This window comes from Lathyrus oleraceus, chromosome 1, assembly GCF_024323335.1.
Source record: "Lathyrus oleraceus cultivar Zhongwan6 chromosome 1, CAAS_Psat_ZW6_1.0, whole genome shotgun sequence".
In the NCBI taxonomy this organism is placed as follows: Eukaryota; Viridiplantae; Streptophyta; class Magnoliopsida; order Fabales; family Fabaceae; genus Lathyrus; species Lathyrus oleraceus.
The window spans coordinates 304,128,991-304,152,294 of NC_066579.1; the positions used below are offsets into that span (position 1 = coordinate 304,128,991).

General features: G+C 37.2%; 1 protein-coding gene across 3 annotated transcripts in view; it reads right to left on the reverse strand.

Annotated features, from left to right (window-relative positions):
* Positions 1-23,304, reverse strand: part of LOC127131884 (pentatricopeptide repeat-containing protein At1g62930, chloroplastic) — a 95,970-nt gene that overhangs the window by 67,558 nt on the left and 5,108 nt on the right. The gene's annotated exons all lie outside the window — the stretch shown is intronic.

Consider the following 23,304-nt stretch of genomic DNA (forward strand, 5'->3'; position numbering starts at 1 on the left):
GAAGATGCCTAACAGCAGGAGATTGCACAATGTCACATCTCAACCAGCTCAACTTCTAGGGATGACCTTCTTGAGCACACACCCAGTTGACCCTGCTCTTGTCAACTTAGCACACACAGATGTCTCCTCTTCCAGGTCAGGAGTAGGTTCCAAACAGAATTATCCCATTGTTTGGACCCTAAAAACATCTGCTCTTCAACCAGTAGTTGCATACTTGTTGAACAACATGTTCTAACATCACATAGAACATAGGTTCCACCTCCTTGGAACAAACCTTCCTTGAAGGTCTTCAAGGTCTTCATATACACTACTCAAGAGAGTAAAAGAATCAGTGATTAAGTGATTCTTACCATCCTGAAGTGAGAACGTCATGATGAGTGGACTTGAGGAGACTCAAGTATCTTTGACATCTTCAGTATATTATGATGAGATCTTGAACACAGCAGCCTTTCATCCACATGAGGGGAAACTACATCAGAGTTTGAGTTTTGCCAGGTATTATGCAGCGGAAATCATAATACAACTCAACCTATGAACACACACTTCACCAGATTTGCCTCCAAGGCCATACCAGGTTTGAATGTGATTTAGTACTGGCACAGCTGTCCCACACATAGGCCAATTGCCAACCTCCAGAGACAGGTACACACCATTCCAGTCATGAACAGTCCATCCACCTACTTCAAGGGACCATTTAGGGAATTACAGAACCTTACACAGGTTCCAGCTTCAGTACTAACATAACTCCTTGCCAGCTACCAGAAAGTATCACCCATGGATCTCATCCAGAGACAGAACAGGATGCCTGCTCTGATACCAATTGAAATTCTGGCGTAGTCAGTATTCAGATGTTCTACTTCAAGTCATGACATCTGATCTAACATTGTACCTATTACAGCAAGACAGTTATTACACTCTGTATTAATGTGCACCTTTTCACAGTGTCACGACCTCTCCTTCTATGTCATCCTAGAGAGAAGGAACACTTAGTTATGTGCACCATAACCTTCACTACTGTAGTTTTCCTACACAGTTATCAGCACGATGTCTCAATCTTGTTTTGGACATCATCTGTTACATTGTTCCAGTTTGTTGGTCATGTACTTGTATTTCCTTGATTAAAGGTTGTAACAAGTTAAACTAATCTCCACTTATTAAGGAGCTAACAAATATATTATTTGCCAGGTTCACTAATTGTAGCTTAGTTGTTAGTTTCCTAGATTTTAGATCAGCTGGTGGATTCCTGAAGAATAGCCTGAGAAAAATCCTGAAACAGAAAAACTAACCATCCAACAATATAGCATATGCTGTCAGGAATGAATGTCACAACATTCCGTCTGACATACAAGTCCAGAACCATATGCTCAGTCTGTTTAATTCCTGAACACAGACTGCTAAATTTGATGTACTGTAAAAGACCAACCAGTCTCTACTTCAGTATCAGCTTACTGGAAGAACTGTCAAGACCTCCAGTTTGACAGTTTCACAATGCTCTTTTGGCCAGGTCTGATATGCTTGTTAAAACCAGACTTCACTACATACTGAACTGAGTTCATCAGCTTATTGAACAGTATGTGCTGTTGTTGATGAATGTCAAAACATTCTGATTGACATTCCAACAGAAGGCTATGTATCAGGTTTGTTATTAACTTGATTGGCAGACTGTAACACAACCTGAATTATGGCAGACATGATTATAACATGCAGTAGGTAAACAAACACAGGAAATTGTTAACCCAGTTCAGTCCAACATGACCTACATCTGGGGGCTACCAAGCCAGGAAGAAGATCCACTATTAGTAGTATCAATTCAGAGTTAAACTCCCCCGTTTACAACTCATCACTTAATCCCTACCCAATGCAATCTATACCTAGGAACTCCTAGATAGAAACCTCCAGTTTCCATTCCTATCACTACAAATACAATGTAATGTGCAAACACCTTGAACTTGCTTCACAGCTTCGTTCAAGAACATAATCACTCTTGCCTACAGGCTTTGAGTGACAAACACTCTCAGGTTTACCACTGAGAGACACATGGTAACCTTCCCACAGATTGGGAGGTTTACCTTACACACACCCCTAAAAATTCATTCTAAGAGGCTTACAAAAACTAGATTACAATCAGCTATTTATAACCTAATCACCCAACTGGATTTGGGCCTTCAGAAAATTGCAGCAGACTTGTTCTTTGCTGTTGCAACTTCAGCAGAAAAATTCTGCTATAAACAAGGTCTTCAAGTTCCTAATCTCTCTCCATATATATCTTCATATTTAGAGCCTATATATATTCTGAATTAGTCTTCAAGGCCTTCACAAGGGAGTTAGGATATTCACCAGATATCCTTGCTGATCCCATGACATATACTGAATTGATTAATTCAGTTTCCTGCACATGTGCGATGTCACAGACCTGACGTCGTGACATCGTACATGACATGTTGGTCCAGATGTTGAATTTCTTCAACCCAACATATTAAAACAACAGAGGTGGATACATTATTTGTTTTCTAAAATTAATGCCAATCCTAAGGTATCAACAAATAGTGAGACCGTGTAGCTTATCCTATTCATGATGAGCTAGTAACTCCTAGGATAATCTGTCAGGATATCTTTTGCTCATCCTAGATTTCGTGGGATTTTTATTTTGTGGATTCATTACTGTTGAACTTGTAGCGAAATACATTTCTGGGCGTTCATTGTGGTCCTCTGTGCAAAGCTTTTACCTGATTAATTATTAATTATTCTTCATTGTTTTAAGTGCTTATGATAAGACTTTTGACTTAAGCTTTTATTTCTTCGCAGGTCACAAAGGCAAATCCAATTTCAAGTGGGAACGGACGACTGTTGTACCAATTCCATGAGGGAATTTGGTTTAGGGTGCTTCAATCCAAAGGATGGTCTTTTGGAAATGGTTTCTTTGAAGGCTCTGTTTTCAATAGCTGGATATGCAGCATAACCTTGTTTATTCAATTGTAACACTTTGTATTTTTTGGATAATGTGTATTAACCTTTGGACTATCTTATAATATCCTAGATTAGAACTTGCTTATGTAATCAAGTTTTTTTTAAACACTCAAATCTTATCTTAATATTTCATTTGAAAACTTGTTTGGACCACCATAAATATAAGAATGAACATTCAAATTGGTTTCCCTTAGTATATTTATTATTGGCTAAATAATCATATAACTAAAAGAACAAGATGAAATGCACATCATAAGCATGGAAAGTTCAACTCCAACCACGAAACCAACAAAGGATCTTGGAACATGAGTCTAAATATGGTGACTTAGCTTAGACCCAACACATACATGCTTCAAAAACGCAAATTTAATTTAGGGACCTATGAAGGACTTAAAATTTGGCACAAATATTTGGGATGTGAAAATGGGCTTGCAAACTTGGGCTAATCAAGTGATCATAAAAAATAACATGGCTTTTAATACTTTCTAATAAGAGAGTGGACTTGGATTAGTATGTGTAAAAAAAAAGATTTGAACTATACTTTGAACTTTCAATATGTTGATAGGAGTGGGCTTTTTAAACCAAAAGGTCTTATGGATAAACCAAAAATGGGCCTTTTATAACCAACAAGTCCCAAAATGCGCATACCATCCCATGCTTTAGTAACAGCTATAAGAGACAAACGCAACAGATGTTTTCTTGGGTCATGAACAAGGAACTTAACAGATGAAATGCCACTGAAAGATTTGTTGAAAGTTTAATGCCACTGAGGGTTTTCTTTATAATGATCATGTGAGTATTGAATGTGCCTTTAGGAAGGATGGAGAGCTTGGAGTAGCTTAGGGCTGAGAAACCCTAAGATAGTGTTTATGCCTTATAACTTCTGGTTGGTGAATGCTTGTGAAAGATTTTTCTTACCCAGACGAAATTGGGGTATGACAGCTGCCCCTATTTAATTACCTCGAACCGGAAAGTATGAATGACATCAGTTTTCGTACATTCACGGTGGGAGATAATTAAATACAAGAAAGACTCAAATTTTATCTTAGGAAATGAAAGGAATAAAATACAGGAAGAAAATGCAGTGAGAAATAGTAAGAGAAATTATCCTAATGTAAAAAATGGGACAACCAAGACTTTCTGGGAGTCGTCGGAACAGTATCTTGGACGTCATATTCGAGATACGTTAGTAATGGAATGATATCTCAGCTAAATCTCAATACTTTTTCAGGATGTTAGAGCAATACCTCTAAAAAAAATTGGCATGAGACTCTTCATATTGATGAAGCAGCATCTCAACAGTAAAAGTGAGATTCTCTGTATCGAGACAAAACGGCACCTTATACGATAGAATTAAGATATTCCGAACAAGGGAATGATACCTTAATTGAATCTGAGACTCTTCGAGGATACTAGAGCAATATCTCTAGAAAAAACTAGAATGAGACTCTTCATATTGATGAAGCAGCATCTCAAACAGTAAAGAAAATGAGATTCTCTATATCGAGTCGAAGCAGCATCTAATACGATAGAATTAAGATATTCCGAACAAAGGAATGATACCTTAGTTGAATCTAAGACTCTTCGAGGATACTAGAGCAGTATCTCTTAGAGAAATTTGGGATGAGACTCTTCATATTGATGAAGCAGCATCTCAAACAGTAAAGAAAATGATATTCTCTATATCGAGTTGAAGCAGCATCTTATACGACAGAATTAAGATATTTCGAACAAGGGAATGATGCCTTTATTGAATCTAAGACTCTTCGAGGATACTAGAGCAGTATCTCTTAGAGAAATATGGGATGAGACTCTTCATATTGATGAAGCAGCATCTCAAACAGTAAAGAAAATGAGATTCTCTATATCGAGTCGAAGCAGCATCTTATACGATAGAATTAAGATATTTCGAACAAGGGAATGTTGCCTTAATTGAATCTAAGACTTTTCAAGGATACTAGAGCAGTATCTCTTAGAGAAATCTGGGATGAGACTCTTCATATTGATGAAGCAGCATCTCAAACAGTAAAGAAAATGAGATTCTCTGTATCGAGTCGAAGCAACATCTTATATGATAGAATTAAGATATTCCGAACAAGGGAATGATACCTTAATTGAATCTAAGACTCTTCGAGGATACAACCAAATTAAAATGGATCCCGAGGACATGGAGAAGACCACATTCATTACCTCTTGGGGCACCTTTTGTTACAAAGTAATACCGTTTGGATTAAAGAACGTTGGGGCAACATATCAACGTGCCATGGTGACTCTCTTTCATGACATGATTCATGAAGAGATTGAGGTGTAAGTCGATGACATGATTGCCAAATCCCATACAGAAGAAGAACATATCACCAACCTGGGGAAACTATTTGCTCGTTTGAGGAAGTTTAGGTTAAGACTTAATCCTAACAAATGCACATTTGGGGTTCGATCTGGGAAGCTTTTAGGCTTTATTGTAAGCCAAAGAGGAATTGAAGTAGATTCTGACAAGGTTCGAGCCATTCAGAACATGCCTGCACCAAGGACTGAGAAGGAGGTTCATGGTTTCTTGGGAAGGCTAAATTACATCGCCAGATTTATCTCTCACCTTACTGCAACATATAAACCAATATTCAAGATCATGAGGAAGAATCAAGGCGTAGAGTGGAACGATGACTGTCAAATAGCCTTCGATAAAATTAAAGAATACTTGCAAGAGCCACCAATTCTGATGCCCCCTGCAGAAGGGAGACCTCTCATCATATATCTAACTGTGCTCGACGAGTCCATGGGTTGTGTATTGGGACAACAAGATGAGACTGGTAGAAAAGAATATGCCATATATTATCTGAGCAAGAAATTTAATGATTGTGAGACCAGATATTGATTACTCAAGAAGACTTGTTGTGCACTCGCATGGGCCGTTAAGCGTCTCAGGCAGTACATGCTAACTCACACGACATGGTTGGTGTCTAAAATGGATCCCATCAAGTACATATTCGAGAAAACAACTCTCACTGGTAGAATTGCCCTGTGGCAGATGTTGTTGTCAGAATACGATATCCAATATGGTGCGCAAAAGGCGATCAAAGGAAGCATATTAGCATACCACCTTGCTCACCAACCACTGGAAGATTACCAATCTTTGAAATTTGACTTCCCAAATGAGAACATCATGGTTGTTAAGGATGTTGAAGACTCCGAACTAGAGAAAAGTCTTGAGTCAAGAGCAGGCTGGACGCTCATGTTTGATGGTGCCTCAAATGCAATAGGCCATGGAATTGGGGCAGTGATGATGTCTCCCAAGAATTTCCATCTACCATTCACCACAAAGCTCTATTTTACCTGCACAAATAACATGGCCGAGTATGAAGCTTTCATATTAGGGTTGGAAGAAGCCATTGAGTTAAAGATCAAGGTACTAGAAGTATTCGGGGACTTCGCGCTAGTCATACATTAGATTAGAGGCGAGTGGGAAATAAGACATGCTAACCTAATTCCATACCAGGATTACGTGCTGAAGCTACTCCCAAAGTTAGACAAAATCACTTTCTCTCATATTCCTCGAGAAGAGAATCAGATGGCAGATGCTTTAGCAACTTGGGCTTCCATGTACAAATTTATATGGCCCAACCATCAGCCTCACATTGAAATTAGGCGTTTTGACGAACCTGCTCATTGCCTGACGACAACAGAAGAGCTAGATGGTAAACCCCGGTTCTTTGATATCAAACGGTATCTGGAGAAGCGGGAATATCCGGCAGAGGCTTCCATCCTTGACAAAAGGACCCTCCGGAAGATGGCATCAAAGTTCCTTTTGAACAGAGAGGTGTTGTATAAGCAAAACTATGACATGGTTTTATTAAGGTGTGTGGACAAACACGAAGCGGATCAGCTTATGAGGGACATACATGAAGGGTCTTTCGGTACGCACGCCAATGGGTATGCCATGGCGAAGAAAATCCTAAGGGCAGGTTACTACTGGTTGACGATGGAAGATGATTGTTACCATTACACCAGAACATGCCACAAATTCCAAACCTATGCTGACAAAATACATGTATCGCCTACCCCGTTGAATGTTATAGCATCACCTTGGCCTTTCTCTATGTGGGGCATCTACATGATTAGGATGATAGAACCCAAAGCATCTAATGGATACAGATTTATCTTGGTGGTCATAGACTACTTCACCAAATGGGTGGAAGCCGCATCTTACGCGGATGTGATGAAGCACGTAGTCGCCCGTTTCTTAAAAAACAACATCATATGTCGATATGGGATTCCCAACAAAATCATCACTGATAACGGGTCCTATCTCAACAAAAAGACCATGGAGGAGTTATGCACAATGTTCAAGATCAAGCATCACAACTCATCACCCTATCGACCTAAGATGAATGGGGTTGTCGAAGCTGCAAATAAAAATATCAAGAAAATCATCCAAAAGATGGTTGTCACGTACAAGGATTGTCATGAGATATTACCTTTTGCATTACATGGTTATCGCACGTCGGTACGAACTTCAACAGGGGCAACCCCTTATTCCTTGGTATACGGTATGGAAGCAGTTCTCCCTATAGAAGTGGAGATCCCATTAATGAGAGTCTTGATGGAGGCTAAGCTAGACGAGGCAGAATGGGTTCAATCAAGGTACGACGAGCTCAACCTTATTGAGGAGAAACACTTGAAAGCATTAGGTCACGGTCAACTCTATCAGAGGCGTCTTAAGAAGGCATTCGACAAGAAAGTTCTGCCCAGGGTGTTTCAAGAGGGAGATTAGGTGCTGAAGAAAATCTTGCCTATTCACAAAGACTCTAGAGGGAAATGGACACCAAACTATGAAGGTCCATTTGTGGTGGTTAGAGCCTTTTCCGGAGGCGCTCTGATTCTAGCTACTATGGATGGTGATGAGTTGCCGCTTCCCACCAACATTGATGCTGTTAAAAAGTACTTCGCCTAAAAAAAGTGGAATAATAAAAGCCGCTAAATCGAAAACCTGAAAGGGAGATTTAGGCAAAAATGGCTATCCCGGTGGATTGAAAACCCGAAAGGGCGATCCAGGCAAAAATTAGGGATAAAAGTAAAAGAATTGACCCGCTGAGTTGAAAACCCGAAAGGCAGATTCAGGCAAAAAAAGGGTATCCCAGTGGATCAAAAACCCGAAAGGGCGGTCCATGCAAAAGTTAGGGATTAATTCCAAGGCAAAGAGTTGTACTTTCAGGTGTCTAACATATCCCTCGAAGACAAAGAATCAATCTACCTTACTTTTCAAAAGCAAAGTGCTCGGACTATCAAAGACATAAAGATCATAGCAGTGTGGGAACTCAATAAGAACTCAATTTTCATTGCCATTTTGTTTCTATGCACAACAATTACCTCATTAAGGAATTGCATCTTTATGTACAATCGCCCATTTAAGGGTCAAGTCAATAAAAGAGATATTTTCTCAACACAATATGCCCAAATCATTTTTTTGTATTTTATCTGTTTGTTTGCAAAGCATATTTTATTTTTGATAAACATCACTTTTAAAAATTATTGGAGAAAATAAAACACATGTTTGAATAAAGTGGTAAAATTTCTTTTGAAACAGTAAGCGGACAAATCCTTTAGTCTCCAAGTTCATTCTTGTTTTTCATAAAGGTGTAGGACTGTTTGCAGATACCTATGTTCCTTTCAACCATTAATTCACACCTCTCATAAATATACTCATGGTATAGCCAAACTGGGGCAAGGCTCCATTACGTTTCCAGCAGAAACATTGATAAATCATAGATGGAGTATCGCGTGTTGAGAAGTTTGAACCCCTCGGTAACTTGGAGCAACCCAAATATATTCCCAAAATCACCTAGTGGGGCATCAAAACTTGATCTTCATTAATCGCCCCAAATAACAAAAATCCACATTATTGGCATCATACCCCAAAGCAAAAACGTCTTAACCGGGGCATATCCAATTACCCATTTGCATTCTAACATGCATCATATAAATCATTCATAAATGGTCTTCCTACCAAACAGGAAATTAACATAGTCATACCAATCATCAACATATGCATGCATAAAAACTCCCCACAAGACTGGAATTTTGACAAAATAAAAAAATCATTCGCATTCCTACATGCCCAGCCAAATATCCCCGGCAATTGCATACTTGCATGCATCTCATGCATCATCCCATGCATGGAATTCCCACCTAAAGTGGAACGTCATACAAAAATCAAATATAAAATATCAGGATCCAAGGTCATTCATGTGTATCTTAGACATTTCTCATTTCCAAATGAAGTAATTACCCTGCATATGCTCGTGGGATTATTTCTCAACAAATCATTTTTCAACTTTATGATTAATAATGATATTCCTAGCATTTTTCTTTACAATCATTGTTTCCCAAGCAGAGGTTACCATAAAAAAGTCTCTTATGAGCTTTTCCCCTGCAGAGTTTTGCCAATATATTTCCTCCAAAAGGAGTCTTTTCAAAAAAAAAATCCCCCAACAGACGAACATTTGAGATACTACTTCATTTATCTGAAGAATCTCATTTATTTGTTTGAGATACCGCTTCATTTATCTGAAGAGTCTCATTTATTTGCTTGAGAAACCGCTCTAAGTATCCTCGGAGAATCTTAGATTCAATTAAGGTATTTTTTTCCTTGCTAGAATATCTTAATTCTATCATATAAGATGTTGTTTCGACTCGATACAGAGAATCTCATTTTTACTATTTGAGATGCTGCTTCATCAATATGAAGAGTCTCATTTCATATTTTCTTTTAGAGATACTGCTCTAATATCCTCGGAGAGTCTTAGATTCAATTAAGGTATTTTTTAATTGCTGGAATATCTTATATCTATCATATAAGGTGATGTTTCGACTCGATACAGAGAATCTCATTTTTACTTTTTGAGATGCTGCTTCATCAATATGAAGAGTCTCATTTCAGATTTTCTTTTAGAGATACTGTTCTAATATCCTCGGAGAGTCTTAGATTCAATTAATGTATTTTTTCCTTGTTGGAATATCTTAATTCTATCATATAAGATGATGTTTCGACTCGATACAGAGAATCCCATTTCTACTGTTTGAGATGCTGCTTCATCAATATGAAGAGTCTCATTTCAGATTTTCTTTTAGAGATACTGCTCGAATATCCTCGGAGAGTATTAGATTCAATTAAGGTATTTTTTTCTTGCTGGAATATCTTAATTCTATCATATAAGATGATGTTTCGACTCGATACAGAGAATCTCATTTTTACTGTTTGAGATGCTGCTTCATCAATATGAAGAGTCTCATTTCAGATTTTCTTTTAGAGATACTGCCCTAATATCCTCGGAGAGTCTTAGATTCAATTAAGGTATTTTTTCTTGCTGGAATATCTTAATTCTATCATATAAGATGTCGTTTCGACTCGATACAAAAAATCTCATTTTTACTATTTGAGATGCTGCTTCATCAATATGAAGAGTCTCATTTCAGATTTTTCTTGTAGAGATACTGCTCTAATATCCTCGGGGAGTCTTAGATTCAATTAAGGTATTTTTTCCTTGCTGGAATATCTTAATTCTATCATATAAGATGTTGTTTCGACTCGATACAGAGAATCTCATTTTTATTGTTTGAGATGTTGCTTCATCAATATGAAGAGTCTCATTTCAGATTCTTTTTGGAGATACTACTCTAGTATCCTCGGAGAGTCTTAGATTCAATTAAGGTATTTTTTCTTTGCTGGAATATCTTAATTCTATCATATAAGATGCTGTTTCGACCCGATACAGAGAATCTCATTTTTACTATTTGAGATGCTGCTTCATCAAAATGAAGAGTCTCATGCCAGATTTTCTTTATATTATTCTAGCATCCTAGAAAAAGTCTTAAGGTTTAGCTAGGGATGTCATTCCATTACTAACATATCTCGACTGAGATGTCCAAGATACTGTTCTGACAACTCTCAGAAGGTCTTGACTGTTCCATTTTACTGTAGGATAATTTCTTTTACCATTTCTCACTGCATTTTCTTCCTATATTTTCTTCTTTGCATTTCCTAGGACAAAATTTGGGTCTTTTTGTATTTAATTATCTCCCACCGCGAATGCACGAAGACTGCTATCATTCTTACTTTTCGGTTCGAGATAATTAAATAGGGGCAGCTGTCATACCCTAATTTTGTCCGGGTAAGGAAAAATCTTCAACCTGCATTCACTACCCAATGTTATAACATGAATTTTATCTTAAGATGTAGGTTCTATTTTAGGGTTTTTCAGTCCTTGGTGACATCAAGTCTTCAATGACATTTTTATCTGTTGAGATCCTTAAGAAGATATCTGTTGCATTTGTCTCTTACTAAAGCATGGGATGGTATGTGCATTTTTGGTTAACAAGGCCCATTTTGGTTTATCCATGAGATCTCTTTGTTTCAAAAGGCCCATTCACATAGACATGTCCATAATTAATATTGAAAAGTGTGGTTCAAATCTTTTTACGTCACTTATCCAAAGTCCATTTGATTATCAGTAAGTATTAAGAGACATGATTATGATCACTTGTCATTAAACTCATTTGCACATCTCAAATATATATGCCAAATCTCTAAACCATTCATAAAAAACCTTAAACTAAACTTGCATCTTTTCTAAGTATAAGTATGTTGGTTTAGATCAAGATACCACATGTATGAGTATTTGATTGGTTTTTATGATCAAAGTTTGAAATTGCAATATTTTTTGTGACATGTTTTATTTTAGGCCTTTTGGCACATTTTATTTTGGTTAATATTAATGTGCTAAAGTTGACCAAGTTAAAAATCCATTAAATTGCATTTTGGCCCAATCCATTTTCAGTTCGAGATATAGTTTAAACTTTCTTTTGATTAATACAATTAAATTGTTAAGGCAAGATTTAAAATGTTAAAAATGATTAATTGCATAATTAGATGCATAGTCCAAAATTCCAAATAGTCCAAGAAATTCACAATAATCCAAAGTTACATAATTAATTCCAAATTCCAAATAATCCAAAATAGTTATATAACTATCCAAAAAATAAGTTTCAAATTAAATTTGTACGTATTACAAACAGTCCCCAAATTCTTATACATTGTCCAAAAGTTCTGAGTACATCTAAATAAAGTTGAAAAAGTTGGAAACAAACGGTAGAATACAGCAGTTTGAAGCAGCTCTTCAAAGACTTTTCCAAAAGCTTTTTGAAATTCACAGCGCCCAATTCCAATCCCTAAAGTAAGCGCAGGCCCCCTTTTCAATCAATGTCCATTCACCTTTTACAAAACCTGCAAAACCAATTCAAAGATTAAGAAGAGCTTATCAAATAAGCACTTATAAAAAACTGAAAAACAATTGATAAGAGGGACAGATTAATTCTTTGCACAGTAAACCAAAGTAAACACCCAAGGATGTGTTCCAATATCTAATCCAGACAACCTTAAATCCATAGAATAATTATCCCATGAAATCTGGAAGAGATAACTTAACAAGTTGTCTTAAGATCTAAAAATCAACATATAAATACCCAGAACAAAATTAACAGTAAGAACGTTTTTAAAAAATCCAAGACAAAACAATCAAAATATTTTTCTCTATTAACCTCAAACCAAACGAACAACACATTCTGAAAAATCCAAGAAAGCAACAATAAAAAATAATTCATAAAAAATCCAAACCCTAAGATTCAAACAAAACAACAACATGATTCAAAACGAAAATAGAGAAAGACAAAGAGCATAAAAAGGAAGAAAAAAAGACTCATCTTGAACGGTGGGGAGACGTCGTCGGCGTCTAACTCCAACCAAGTAAAATTTTCGTTCTCGTTTAAATCATTTGTACCATCATCTTCATTTTTCCACATGGATTGAAATCCCTCTTTTATTTTCTTCAAAGCGCAACTGTAGAGTCTTAAAACTCAAAGTTTAGGGTTAGGATATTGGTTGGTATTTAGGATATGATGAACTAGGGTGTGTTGGCCGCGTGAGAGAGAGAGAGAGAGAGTTTAGGGTTAGGTTTTAGGTTTGTGTTTTGAAGGAGGGCCTCGATCCGGCCATTTGAGAAGGATTCGTAGAAAAACAAGGCCGAATTTGAAATCACCGGCCAAAAACAAGTGGGGTTCGTGTTTAAAGGTTTGGGTTTTGGGTGGAGAGTCGCCGGAGAAGAGGGCGGCGCTACCGCGGTTGGCCGACCGCCACCGTCTTCTTCGGCAGGTTTGGCCGTGAGGGGTGGTGATGGAGAAGAAAAGGAAGTTGAAAAGCAACTTCATTCTTAAGAGTGAAGAGAGAGAACGAGATGAGCAAATGGCTTTCTCTCTCAATTTTTTGTTTTTATATACAAATGAGAGTGGCTGCATGGGCGCCACATGGCCCTTTCTGCTAGCGCCACATGGTTGGTTGACTCCTAGGTCAACCAGGGGATCCTGTGTGGATCCCCCCACCATATAATGGTGCGCCCTCACAAGCCTCCCTTTGGATTCGTTGACCAGGTCATAGTCCACTGATCTAAGGGCCCAAACATCTCCATAGGAGGTCAATGTTTGACCAAGCCATTCAGGGCCTTGATGGTTTCGTTTTGGGCCAACTCAGGGTTGGGCCCAAAGATTTTTTGCTAATAAATCCCCTGTTCTATTTCCAGCAGCGCCCAGAGTTGGGCTCTTCTCTTGCTTGGCCCATTTTCTTTATTTTTTTTAATTTATTCACTTATTTTCTTTTATTTATATACATATAAAAAATATACACTAGAATTTTATGGCTATCAAATAAAAAGCAATATTTTATTTTATTTACTTTCTTTCAAAGTTATAATTATATATTATTAGTAGTAGTAGTAGTACTTAATAGTAAATATGCAATTATATTGTTATTATTATAATTAATATTTAATGGTAAATATGCAATTATTTGGTTATATCATCATTTTTTAATTACTTATTATTTAATCAAAATAATCTACTAAATATTTAATCAATTAATTATATTATTATTAAGGTCACTTATAATTTAGATAATTGTTTGTTTTTTTATGGAGGGTATGTGCATGATTATTTTGTATTTATTTATTTATACCGAGTCTCAAGTGCATATGGATGACATGTTATAATTGTGGGAAGGTTATGTCAATTTCACCGATTTAAAATCATTTAAACCAATTTCAAAAATAAATCACATATTTCTCAATTTAAAGTCGAGCCCATTTTCAAAACACCTTTGTAAGTTGATCGCTTGTAAAAGCATCGCCATCAACCTCACATGGCTTACTCTTGGGCCTTCTTACAATGAGACCTATTCGGTTATTATTAATCGATTAGATGAACTATTCACTAAATAAATTCAATTCATTCATAAAATGCAAATTTAAAATCTCGATCCAACATCGAGTATTCTTTATTAAGAATTAAAATACCTAATCATAATTAAACATTATTTCACTTAGGAATAAAAGAGGTAATGGTTTTGAGTTTTCAACTCCTCTCCTCGATTATTTAAGCACGAACTCTTTTACTCGATTAATTGAATAATCATCATTTCTAATCCACTTAAGAACAAATACATCAAATTCTTTTACAATAAGAAATAAAGAGGGAGATAACTTTGAGTCTTAAATTTCTCTCCTCGATTATTTGAATACAAGTTCTCTTACTTGATTAGTCAAATAATTGTCATTCCTCTACAAATTTCTAAACCCCGATTAAATCAAAATATCTTCACAGTAAGCTAAATTAAAAGGGAGTTGACTTTGAGTTTTCAATTTCACTCCTCAATTGGACGAATACGAGTTCTCTTACTCGGTCAATCGAACAATTTTCATTTTCCGCAACTTAATCAAATCATTTTCTTAACAAACTGTACGAAAAAGGAGATGGTTTTGAGTTGTCAACTCATCTTCTCAAATGCTTGGATATGAGTTGTCTTACTTAGTCATTCAAGTACTTGTCGTTCATTCCAAAATACGTCAACAATATACAACCTTATTTTCATAAATACTCAGATGAAATAGAAAGTGGTCTAGAGTCTTCTATTCCCTTTCCTGATTATTAGGAAACGAGTTGTCTTACTCGATTATCCGAGTATTCGTCATCCTTTCAAAACACCTTAATTACTATAATTTTTTTTATAATCAAGGATGAAAAAGAAAGTGGTTTAGAGTCTTCTATTCCCTTTCCCGACTGTTAGGATACGAGTTGCCTTACTCGACTATCCGAGTAATCGTCATCCAATTAAAAACATCTCAACCAATCAAAATATCTAACATATTAATCCCACTTTTCACCCAGTGTGACCAAAGCTCTTTTCAGAAAGAAACCATTTAATCCTTTCTAATGGGCATAACAAACTAGTGCTTAAGCCTCTGCCGAGAGTAGACAAGCCAGCGTTTAGCCTTTAGAACACGATCTAAATAGTTGTTCACTAAAAGACACCAACCAACCGTAGTCTCCCGAACTACGAATGCTCTGACTTCCTTACTACACCATAAGGATACGTAGGCAGGAGATTGTTGTATCTTCGCGAGCACACTAATAAAAAACCTCCCTTTTCTCCATTCTGAGGTTTCCATCCATCTCCTTTCAATATATTTATAACCCGAAGATAACAAACAACCTAAGTTAACATACAAATCGCAAAATCAAACTAAAAGGTTCCCATTGAGTACAACGGACGTGAGGGGTGCTAATATCTTCCCCTGGCGTAATCAACTCCTGAACCCGAATATGGTTGCGACGACCATTATTCCATTTCCTAAAGGTTTTATCGATATTTTCCTATTCCTTCATTGGGATAAATAAAGTTAGGTGGCGACTCTGTTCGAACACAAACTTTTCCGCGACCATCGCGAGGGATCGCATTTTTTCGAGGTGCGACAGTTAGTAATTCTAAGAAACAAGAAATACTTAGAATAGCAATAATGGAGTAATTTTAAACGTCAATCATTCAAGTACATAACATAGGGGTCCAAAAAGGCCCTAGTTCAAAATACATTGTCAAAGGAACAAAATATAAGACATAGGAAAATTAAATTGCAGGCTTTCTGGTTTGGAGCTCTTCTAGTTCTTCCTTGAATCTCTTCAGCAACCCTCTACAGAGCAAAATAAAACTGATTATGGTTGGAGGTGTGCTATCTTCCTTCAACTCTTCAACTGTGTCTCTTAACTTCCATGATAATTCTTTAACCGCCCAATTACAGAACCCCACTAGCCCATCGATCTTTGCACGAAACTTATCCCTATCTCCTTGCAAGAAGTTTATGGTCTTCTTAAGGGATTCATAATCTTCAGTTACATACTCTCGTTCCTTCAACCATATGGAGTTGTCTTGGTGTAATAACTCTAGCTGGCTCTTCCAATAGTTGGCAGACTCTTTTGCGTCTCTCATTTCTCGACACTTCTCCTCCCATATCATGGGTGAAACTCTAGAAGCTTCGGTGGCTATATTTTTGAGTCGACGTTCTTGATTCGCTTCAGCCTTTGCATGACGAACAGAAATGGTGAGTTCTTTTATATGATCCCCAAGTGTATCTCTTATCGTCTTGTTTTCATTTGTGGCCAGATGCCACCAATTCTCATTGTCTTGACATTCTTTCTGGGCTCGTCGTAATTGACCCTTAAGAGTATCTAGACAATGGTCAGCTTGTTCTAGTCCCACTTTGATCTTTTTCCTCTTATGCTCTTCTTTGTTGAATTTTTCCACATGTGCTTGAAGTTGTACATCCATTCTCTCAAGCTCCCACTTCATGGTGTTTTTCTCATTGATGACTTGTTGGAGTTTTAACTTCAACTCTTCATTCTCTCTTTCTAACTTTTCCATGGTGGTCTTGAGTACATCCACTTCTTCAATAGGGACATGGGTGAGCTTAGGTTCAGGAAGAGGTACAGGTGTCTGAGTGACAAATGGCATTTTGATCATCTCCACCCTTTCCTTTACCCAATGAAAATATGGTTCTTTTGTAATCCCATTAGCTCTCCCCAAATCAGCTCTCCCTTTTCGATTGACACTCTTCCAAGCCTCTTTGATTCGTTGGAACAAGCTAGGATTCTCAAACCTAAAGCCAAGCAACAAAAAAGCTTCCAAAGACCTTGCCTTTGTAGGGCCTTCCATTGGGTAGCCAAGTTGTCTTAGTGATAGAACCGAGTTAGAATTCACATATCCTTGAGTTCCAATTAGTGGTAGATTAGGGAAATCTCCGCAGCTGAATACGATGTCCATGTTGATGTATTCTTTGGAATACCAAGAAAGATCTTCGGATCGGAGTGATCCCAATTTCTGAGGCCAACTAACATCTGTCTGTTATACCCAAACACCTGTCTTTGGAAGATGCTCAAGAAACCACTGATATAGTAAAGGAGCAAAACAAGCAATCACCCCTTTCTTCTTGGTGTACCTATGGCTCATGTAATAGTAAACATTAGCTAACAAGATGGGTATTGGGTTTCCAGTAAGGAAAACGCAAATAGCAGCCATGTCTATGAAACCATCCATATTTGGGAACAGGACGATTCCATAGATGGCCAACACAATAGCTGAGTAACAAGCGTCCCAACTTTCTGCTTTTAGTAGGGTATGGGCTCTTTCCAAGAGAAAACTTAGCGAAAATCCTTTGGTATTCCCTTTGGTCTCTAGGTTAGCCTCTACTTCCCTTTCGTCCATGTGAAGCATGCTATCAATGATCTCAAGGGGCAAAGATTCATCTATCCCTTCAAATAGTGGCTTGTTCTTCATAGGAATCCTAACAAGACGCTTGAATTCTTCCAAAGTTGGTGCTAGCTGGAAGTCTTGGAATGTGAAACATCTTAAAGGTAGGTCATAGAATTGAGCTAGAGTGACTAAAGTTGTATGGTCCACTCGTTGGTTGAGGATGTTGAGCAGATTTCCATAATTCTTTCCAAAGTTGATTATGTACACCGGGTGCATCTGAGAGACCAAGTCATATAATCTCCTTAGATCGGGGTCTTTAAACTTGAAAGAGTGAATGTTTCTTTTGCTTGATTCCAAGCTTCTTGAATTCCTACAACTTATGATACTCAGATTCCTTGGAAATAAAATAATATGAATGTCATGTTATGAATGATGTTATGCATGCCACAGGTAGGTCAACACACAAGCCTTGAGAATGGGTATCCTTGGTTACTAAACAAAACCCTTTTGGAATAATGCTAAATTTAAGAGGTTCACAAAGTCATCAATCACTATTTACGAAGGTTATTGTCATGACGAAAGCTCATCCACCAATAACATCCCCAAAAATAGTCTCGTCTGGGTGAGGCCTTCGTATGGTCCCAAAGAGGAAAAATCCTAGTGGGTCCATACTACACAACTCTTGAGTCCAAGGTTCTAATAAGGTTCTCAGAGTCATAGATCGAGATTGGAAATACTACTGTAAGGTAGTAATACGCCTAAGGGATCTCATCTGATTGGGGCTTTCATATTAACCCAATAAGTTTGGGACTTTTCATGTAAATATTACATAACCGCCAGATATAGTGGGTATAAAGGTCCCTAGAGTCATTGATCCAACTTGAGAATACTATCATCGTGACGAAAACTTGTCGGGCAATAATATTTCAAGAGAATCTCCTCTAGGCGGGGTCTTCGTATCTTCCCAACAAGGAAGACTCCTTGTGGGCGTCCACTACGCAACCACCAACTTAATCTTATGGTTTTTCTCAGACTCGGGTGGAGAGCCTATCTCACAAAGTATCACCAACCAGAGAACCCCAATAATACATAGCCAATAAAACACCAGACAATAATTATAACAGGATAAATAAAAAACAAATAAACAAAATTAACACACAATACATCAACTGAACTAAATTAGGCTTCACTCTCTTTTGCTTGGAGCTAATCCCCAGCAAAGTCGCCCTCTGTCGCACCTCAAAAAAAATGTGATCCCTCGCGATGGACGCGGAAAAATGTTTAGTTCGAAAAAGAGTCGCCACCGAACTTTATTCATTCCCATGAAGGAATAGGAAAATAGCGATAAAACCTTTAAAAATAAGAATAATGGTCGTCGCAACCATATTCGGGTTCGGGAGTGGATTACGCAAGGGGAAGGTATTAGCACCCTTCACGTTCGTTGTACTCAACGGAAACCTTTTAGTTCAATTATGTGATTTGAGTGTTAATTTATGTTTGTTTGTTTTATTCGAGTAATTAGAGTTGATAATAGATATGGATGAAGACCTCAGAAGGGGGAAATGGGAGGTTTTTTATTAGTGTGCTCGCGAAGATACAACAATCTCTTGCCTACTTATCCTTATGGTGCAATAAGGAAATCAGAGCATTTATAGTTCGGGGAACTACGGTTGGTTGGTGTGTTTTTTAATGAACATCTGTTTAGATCGCATTTTAAAGGCTAAATTTTGGCTTGTCTACTCTCGGCGGAGGCTTGAGCACTAGTTTGTTATGCGCGTTAGAAGGGATTAAACAGCGTCTTTTTGAAAAGAGTTTTGGCCACACGGGGGTGACAAGTTGGATTAATATGTTGGATGATTGGTTGAGATACTTTTGGTTGGATGACAATTACTTGGATGTTCGAGTAAGACAACTCGTATCCTAACAGTCGGGAAAGGGAAGAGAAGACTCTAGACCACTTTCTTTTTCATCTTTAATTATACAAAGGATTTGATAATAGTTAAGGTGTTTTAAATGGATGACGAATACTCGGATAATCAATTAAGACAACTCGTATCCTAATAAACGGGAAAGGGAATAGAAGACTCTAGACCACTTTCTTTTGAAGGAGAATTGTGGTCCAAAACGCAGCGGAAATTAAAATTTTCTCCTTTAGAAATCCTTACGAATGGTCATGATCAGTGATAAAATATTTACCTCTTGTGACGATTGAAACCTTTGGTGCAAATCTCTTATGACGATTAAAACCCTTTGATGCAGATCCACGAAGTGATCACGAACATTGAACGATGACAACGTCTCTACTCAGTCCACACGAACGGATTCCTTCAATCTCAGTGCTAGCTGGTACGAATGAAGGCTTTGAGTGAGAGAGAGAGAGAAAAAAAACGAAATAATGCAACTGCAATTAATGCTTCTGCACAAGGGTTCTATTTATAGAACCACTTGTGTGGGCTTCAAGCTAAAATCCCACTTAAGTGTATTTTGGCCCATATCTTATAATATGCCCAAAATCACTTAAGCACATGGTACCTTACCATATTTAGTATTCTACTTAAGTACACCGTACCTTACGATGTTCCATAACTCACTTAAGGGCACCGTACCTTACGGTATTCCTTAGTTACTCTATCTCTCATCAATCCGTCCTTTGTGTGTGACCCTGTAGGTTTTCGCGGCGTTGACAATTATATTAAATCACGTATTTAACATAATAAACAGTGAGCGATATCTAGCAACACATCACTGCTACCCAAGACACAAAAATGTCATGTGATCTGACAATTCCTTTTGTGATAATACTTATGTGTATAATTACCCTTTTGCCCTTATGTCTATATTAAACACAAGGCATAGACCGTGTCATCCTTGTCCAGTTCAATATTGGGCCCATAGACATTTATCCTGTTATGCAGGATCGGCAAATTCCATCTAGGTCACTCATGTCCCTCAGCATGCTTTGTGGAGTACCCATTAACTGTCTTTATGGTTATCCAGTTACGGACAACGTTGGATCAGCAATAAAGCACTCGACTCTACATCTAGGGTCCATAGTGGTTTCAGGTCGAAGAGTGGAATACACTATTATCACCATGAGAATAACTTATGACACTTTGCATAACGTTTGATATAGTATTCTCATAGCGGGTCAATCCGGTATAAATATTACTCCTAATATTCATACCTATGTTTAAGACTTGATAACTCTTTATCCATGATCCATGAGACGTGATCATCAGTCTACAAACATAATAGTCTTAATGCTTTAATGTTATCCCACTTCACACTAAAGCTCGACTACGGATACTTTAAGAATACCGTTCTTAAGTTTAATGTGTTCTCATGATTAAGTCACACTTAATACATTAAACGGACTATCTATTCCAGGGGCTTTATTAATCAACCATAATAAAGAAAATGCCTTTTATAATTAATAAATAATTCGATACAAGTACCAAAAGGTATTGGCCTCTAGGGCTTACACCAACATCTTTTTCACCTGAGTGATTATGAAAATTAGTTTGCGTATGGTTGACGTATTTTAGAATGAACGACAAGTACTTGAATGACTGAGTAAGACAACTTATATCCAAGCATTTGAGAAGAGGAGTTGAAAACTCAAAACCATCTCCTTTTTCGTATAATTTGTTATGAAAATGATTTGACTAAGTTGTACGTTTTGTAAAAAATGACAATTGTTTGACTGGCCGAGTAAGAGAACTCGTATTCAAACAGTTGGGGTGAGAAGTTGAAAACTCAAAGTCATCTCCCTTTTCATTTAGCTTATTATGAAAATAATTTGATTTAATCGGGTTTTAGAAGTTTATAACAAAATGACGAGTGTTTAACTGACCGAGTAAGAAAACTCGTATCCAAACATTCGAGGGGAGGAGTTGAAAACTCAAAACCATTCCCCATTTCATTTTTTTTATTTATTGTAAGAACGCTTTGATTGAATTATGCTTAAGTGGATTAGAAATGACGATTATTCGACTAACCGAGTAAAAGAACTCGTATTCAAATAATCGATGAGAGGAGTTGAAAACTTAAAACCATCTCCTATTTCATTTCCAAATGAAATGATATCTAATTGTGATTAGGTATTTTAATTTAATTTTAATAAAGAATACTCGATGTTGGATCGAGGTTTTAAATTTATGTTTACGAATGAAGTGGATTTTATTTAGTGAATAGTTCATCTAATCGGTCAATTAATAATCGACTAGGTCTCATTGTAAGAAAGCCCAAGAGCAAGCTACGTGAGGTTGATGGCGATGCTTAAAAGCAATCGGCTTACAAGGGTGTTTGAAAATAGGCTCGACCTTTGAATCGAGAATTGTGTGATTTTAATGATTTATTATGATAATTAAATGATGAATGCTAATATGAAAATATGACTTAGAACATGATTCATTCGGACCTAGAAGTTGCACCAATGAGTTTAATCAAACATATACGAAAATGATGGCTCAAACAAATATACAAATTAAATTAACAATTAATTTTAAGTTTACAAATAAAGCATCAAATCCATGATTAATTTTGAGTTTTACAAATAAAATATTTAAAATAATAGTTAAGTAAATGAAATAGCTAAAATTAAGTTTATGGTAATAATAGTTTATATATATATATATTTTACATAAAAATATGGGAAGAGAAAATTGGTGAAAATAAATAAGTAGTATTTAAAAGATGGGCTTACTGCATGACAGTAAAGGGGTGCGAAAAGGCAAGATTTTGGGCCCAATTCGGAGGCCCCAGCCTCAGCCCATGAATCCAGTGGATCTCCTGGTCAACGAATTAACCGTGCATCCGAATCAAAGGCCGTTAGATCTCGTGACTTGATTAAGTCAACAAGGGTGGACGAACGATAAATATGCTAGTGCACGGTAAAGGTCCATGAGCGTCACATAGAATCCACTAGAAAAGTTCAAACAACCGGTGACAAGTGTCCACGGTGGAGACACTTGTCACCACCGTACTTATCCAAAAGGCCACGCCTTAAATCCCCACTTCAACAGAACAACTTCATTTTGTAACCTACCTTCTCTCTCTTCACTTGAAAATGAAAGAAATTGATCTGCAATTTCCGACCATCCCTTCGGTCGCGACCTGCCGGAGAAGACGGTGGTGGCCGGCCAACGGCGGCGGCGCCACCTTCTTCTCCGGCGAACCTCTACCCCAAAGTCTAAACTCGAAACACCAACCCTACCTATTCTAACCTCACGATCACAGATCCGGTCACGAAAACAACAAAAGGCTAACCAGTGTCTCAGATCGGAGATCTTAAATCACACACAAAATCCTAAACGGAAATTTTCACAAACCAAACCATATAAATCTCCTCCTCAAGCCAAACAAACACAAAAACAAATTAAATATAAACATTCAAGGTCAAACCCTAACTCTGCAAATGAAGCTATACGGCGGAGATTTCAAGCAATTGTTATGGGGGTTTTGGTCAGCTCTTCGAGGCGAATAAAATGATGCAAATATTTTAAGCGAAGGAGAAAGAAGGGGTATACTTGATCGGAAGTGGATCGTCGGCGACGTCTTCTCCGCGGCGTTCAAGATAAGTTTCCTCCTAAATTTTTAACTCTTTTCGTCTTCCTCCGTTCTTCTTTACCTTTGAGCGCTTTTAGATGGTTGTGTTGATGAAAAGTTATTTTGATTTCTTGCCGAAAATTAATGGTTTTTTTTTACTCAGTGTTATC